General features: G+C 42.0%; 1 pseudogene; it reads left to right on the top strand.

Moving 5' to 3' along the window:
- The first annotated feature begins 219 nt into the window (after nucleotides 1–219).
- Nucleotides 220–1648, top strand: LOC149005361 (benzyl alcohol O-benzoyltransferase pseudogene; annotated as a pseudogene).
- Nucleotides 1649–5466: the final 3818 nt, after the last annotated feature.

Raw genomic sequence — 5466 nt, 5'->3', positions numbered from 1 at the left:
CTTTTCTTTTCTGTTTTTTTTTTTTTTTTTTTTTTCCTTTTTTCTTTTTATTATTATTATTTTTTCATGGGACTCACCTTCAAGACCATCGTGGACCCTCTCCATTTGCACCACATAAATGTGTCGAATGTGAATCTTGTTTGAAATGCAAATTTTGCGTTTCCCCCAATGACAGAGATACATAACTGCTCCAATCATCGGCTATAAATCTGTCTTTCGTTTTAGGTCTTCACTCTCCGGTTATCATTTCTTTCATTTGGCATGGCATTATCTTCTACACCTTTAGTGTTCCAGGTTCGAAGACACGAACCAGAGCTGATCACACCAGCTAAACCTACACCCTATGAATTCAAATATCTCTCTGACATTGATGACCAAGAGGGCTTTCGTTTCCAAATCCCACTGATATATTTCTACCGAAACGAGCCAAAAATGAGAAGAAAGGACCCAGTGACAGTCATAAGGCATTAGCAGAAGCTCTAGTGTTTTACTATCCATTTGCCGGTAGGCTTAGAGAAATACATGGCCGGAAGCTGGTTGTGGAGTGCACCGGAGAAGGTGTCTTGTTCATTGAGGCCGATGCTGATGTGACGCTTGAGCAGTTCGGTGATGCGTTGCAGCCACCGTTTCCTAGTTTTGAGGAGCTCTTATACGAGGTCCATGGATCAAGCGGTGTCCTTGACTCCCCTCTGTTATTGATTCAAGTTACTCGTTTAATGTGTGGTGGATTCGTCTTCGCTATTCGGTTAAACCATACCATGAGCGATGCTGATGGCTTGGCTCAGTTCCTGTCAACCGTCGGAGAGATGGCACGCGGAGCACAAGCTCCATCAGTGCCACCCGTGTGGAAGAGAGAAATCTTCAACGCAAGGAACCCTCACCCATCTGGTGTGACCTTCTTGCACCCTGAGTACAATGAAGTTTCGGATGCCAATGGCACACTCGCCATCTCTATTGACAACACAAACATGGCCTACCGCTCCTTCTTCTTTGGACCATCTGAGATGGGGGCTTTGCGTAAGCACCTTCCTTCACACTTACAACGCACGTCTTCCACATTCGAGATGCTGACGGCATGCCTTTGGCGATGTCGTACAGTTGCGATCCAACCCAACCCGGAAGAGAAAATGCGTCTTATTTGCCTAGTTAGTACACGTGGCAAATTTCAACCCCCATTAGTGCCACCTGGATACTATGGGAACACGTTTGCTTTGGCCACCGCAGCGTCGAAGGCAAGAAAACTGTGCGAAAACCCATTAGCCTACACAATAGATTTGGTGAAAAAAGCAAAAGCCCAGGTGACCGAGGAGTACATGAGATCAGTGGCAAATTTATTGGTGATGAGGGGGCGGCCCCTCTTTGCAATAGACAATACTTATCTTGTTTCAGATGCCAGACATGCAGGGTTTAGAGATTTGGATTTGGGGTGGGGAAAGCGATATATGGTGGGGTAGCCAAGGGTGGTATAGCAGCAAATGCAGGGTTGGTGAGCTTTTATGTATCATTTAGGAATCAAAAAGGGGTGGATGGGATTTTAGTGCCGGTGAACTTGCCTGTGCCGGCGATGGAGAGGTTTGTTAGAGAAATTGAAAACATGACAAATCCCTCATTTATCACATCTACTATGTAATTATGGTTTAGGTCTTTTAAGACTCTAAAGATGGGAGGGCTTATCGAGTAGAGTAGCATGTATGTGTTCTACTAGTGTTTTTGCAAATCGAGGATACCATCCTCGGGAATTTCGTTTATCAACTGTTTGGTGGTTGTCAACACCTAAGTATCTTGTAAATTCTGTTTTTGCTTGCAGGCACTCTAGTTTTTATTTTAATGAATTTTAGTTTGGACAGCTTCATAGAGCATTACACAACCAAAATCATGAGAAGATGCATCAGATTTGTAGCATGGATCCAATCTGGAGTTGTTGCCTATTAGTTAGTGAAGGAATGTATATTTTAAGTCTAGGAGTGCCCTAGAAACTGATCCAAGTCTGTCTGTAGTTTTCTTTTACCCAAAAAAAAATAAAAAATCTTTAGTTTTCTTAACACCCCGTTTCTTTCTTTTTTTTTTTGTCTTAAGAAATCTGAAACTTAGTTCAGGAATTTGTTACTTTTCCTTCACTCAGTCACTCTCTTTAGTATTAGTTCAGAGGCGGAACCATATTGGGGTGAGGCATTTTTAAAAAATTTTGCTTAGTTTGTATAATTCTTTTCTTTTCTCTTCCTACATGTAAAATATCGTTATTTGACCATGTCGAGTATCTAAAAAGTTTTTAAACGCAAAAGTGATGCGTATAAATGTCATATTTAATAATTGTTCAAGACTAAAATTAAAACTCCCTATTTTTTAGGGAGAAAATAGCTAAATCCTTATTAGAAACTAACTACTCAAATCCAAAATTCTTCTCATTCTCTCCTCCTATGTATTCTCTCCTCTTTGCGAAAACTTGGAAAAACTAGAAGTTTGGAGTGCATTACTAAATCTTCTCTACAATTAGGCATTCTCTCTCTTTTTCTGCTCTCTCTCCCTTTCCCTCTCACTCTCTCTTTCCCTCTTTCTCGATTTTTTCTTTTTTGTTATTTTTCATTTTAATTTTATAATGTCTCTCTTTCTTTATTTTTCTATTATTTTTTATTTGATTTTATATTGTAAATAAAATATTTATAATTTATAGGATAGCTAATTACCATAATTCCTCTCGTTTGCATCTAATCTTTTATTGTTAAAATCATGCATTTTTTTTTTAGGAAAATATTGATTTTTTTCATGAATAAAAAACATCATTAAAACTAAAGAGTTAATACTATAAGATTTTTTTAGTTAGGGATCTGAATGCTTTAATTTACTTATAATTTGTGTTGATACGGAATATCGCTCGCCCTTCCCTGTCACGAACTTGCAAAATACGTGCTTGACCTTGTGTGGTCGAGGTACGTCTCCGACGAGCAAGTCAATATCAATGATATGATCTCAACTACTCAACTGTGAATTCAAGTAATTGATCACACAAAATATGAATACCTACCTCATAGTGTTTATCTGAGGTGTTTATATAGTGTATGGTAATAGAGTTGTATTCAGAATGTAACTCTAATATGAGTTGTTCTAGGAAAGTAACTCAATAAAGAGTTATTTTACCTAGCTGACTCTCTTCTCCAGTTGTTGGATGGTAGGAGTCTATCTTTGTGACTGATGCGTCCAAAATCTGCTCAGCCCTTAGATCTCCTCATGATGACCTGCAAAACGAAAGCGTCAGATGTGGCCCGACCGCCGGGGTCGAGAGTCCACCTCCGAAGGCTAAGTCAGTTGATGAACTTAATCACAAACGGCCCTGCTAGAAGCACAGAGCTAAGGAATGAAGAACTGGGAAAGGTGATCTAGATAGCAATGCGCTGATAGTTTAAGTCTATCAGTATGTATCTGAACCTGAGTCTCAGATTGTGTCATTTTGATCCCCTCACCTCGTATGGTAGTGAGGTTTATATAGAGTGTACCTTCAAATCTCCTTCGTTGGATGCATTGAGCCTTCTTCGGGTAGTCGTTGGATCTTAATAGTTAGATCCATTGAGCAATAGACTTCTACTAGTTTGGACTAGTAGAGGACTCCTGAGATAACCTTTAGGTTATGTGATGATTATCCCTTCGATAATGATTATCTGCAGCCATTAATTCGAGTCTGCCATCATTAGGGTAATTACCCTAATCCATAAGTATGATTAGGGCACGCTTGTAGCCGAATAAGCTTTCTTCTTCAGCAAGCCATCTTCTGAATCCGGTTTGCTCGGGAGCTAGTCGGTTCCCTCCATCTCGACCGGGGTCGAGGGTCGGACCAGGTATGAACCCGGTCTGATCATAATTTCTCCGTATCACGAGCCCCCCAGACCAAGCGTTCGATCGATCCCGAGGGCTTTGTTTTTAACTGGGTTCTTCGTCAGGTGATAATCTCTGCGTGCTTCATTAAATGTCATATCACATTTAATGCGGTGGTCACTTTTCCTCGAGCGTTGTGAGTGTAAGGCCACGTATCTCTTTGCAGTTGATCTGTCGTGGCTCACGTCATCCAAGCGACGGTTTCCGAACGCCTATTTCGGATTCGTGAGTTCAAACTTTCAAAACGTCTTTCAATCTCGATCGTTGATTTTGAATCAATCTCGATCGTTCAGATTCCCGAACACTCGTGCGGGAGTTTTAAAAGCGGTTTGTTGTCTTCGTAGGTTTCATTCTTCCTGTCTGGAATTTGAACCTTTGTTGTCTGCTTCGCCCCTTCTTGCTCTCAAGCTTCCGCCTCACTGAATCAGTAAGTTTACTGGTCTTTTTTTTTGTAGTTTACTGAAACAAGTAATGGCGGACGATAGGGCTTCTCTGGTACCCAGTGTTGGTAATAGCAGTGAGGCTTTTGCTTCTCCTACTCCCGAACAGTCGGATAGTGATAACAAAACCCTAACTATCCTCTGGCGCGAGTTTGCTGAAGTTTCTCAAAAAGGTGTAGAAAGAAAAACCGAAACTTCTCCTGCCCTCCTCGAGTCTGGATCTTCCAAGATTGTCGAGTCTTCTAGGCAGCCTCAAACTTCCAGGTCCGATGGTGGACCTGGCTCTGTTCCCTCCATTTATAATGAGGAAACCCTTCTTTCAGCCATCCAAGATTTTGATTTTCCTTCCTCTTATCAGTTAGGGCTCCCCACCCTGATGAGAGGGTTGATTCAACCCTTTCGGGTGAATTTTCTCTGTATATAGATGCACTGGAAAGCGGGGTTCGCTTTCCCTTTTTTAATCCTTTGTTCTCCACAGTTCTGAATCATTGGGACATTTGTTCCAGAATGCTCCTCCCCAATAGCTGGCGTCTCATCGTCAGTTTCTTGGGTTTGTGTTTTGAACTTGGCATTACGCCATCTCTTTCTCTCTTTGTACATTTTCATGTTCTTTCTATCTCCCATCCTCCCGGATGGGTTTTTCTGTCCAAACGCAATAAGGCTGAACTTGATTGGAGGGGCAACATCCTTGTTAAAGGAACTTGCCCTTCTAACCACAAAAGATGGCGCGAACAATACTTTTTCTGTCGAGCGCCTCCATCAGATCTTAACTTCCCAACTGCCTGGAGGAGGTGTACTTCTTCTTCCGAGAATAACCGAGGCCTTCCCTTATCCAGAGAAGACGAGGCGGTCATCAGGAAGATCAAATCCATTCCATGGTATCAAGAGATACATGGACTTGAAGTGGAGTATAACTCCATTCTTCAGTACTGGGGCTTGGCTCATTGTGAGCTTCTAACCACCATCCTTTAATTCGCACTCTTGTCATTCTTCTTTGCAGTGCCTCCAAGAATGAACCCTGAGAACCTGCGACTGAAGGCCGCTAGGGCCGTTGTGATAGCCGAGCAACGATCACCCCGAGCCTTGACCGTAGATCAAGAGGCTTCTGTTCCCTCTCCCGACCCCTCTTATAGGGGTATCAGGAATATCCGGCCCGTGG

This window comes from Hakea prostrata, chromosome 9 (assembly GCF_041222555.1).
Source record: "Hakea prostrata isolate BN-2017 chromosome 9, UWA_Hpros_2, whole genome shotgun sequence".
In the NCBI taxonomy this organism is placed as follows: Eukaryota; Viridiplantae; Streptophyta; class Magnoliopsida; order Proteales; family Proteaceae; genus Hakea; species Hakea prostrata.
This window is presented reverse-complemented; position numbering and strand designations above follow the sequence as displayed.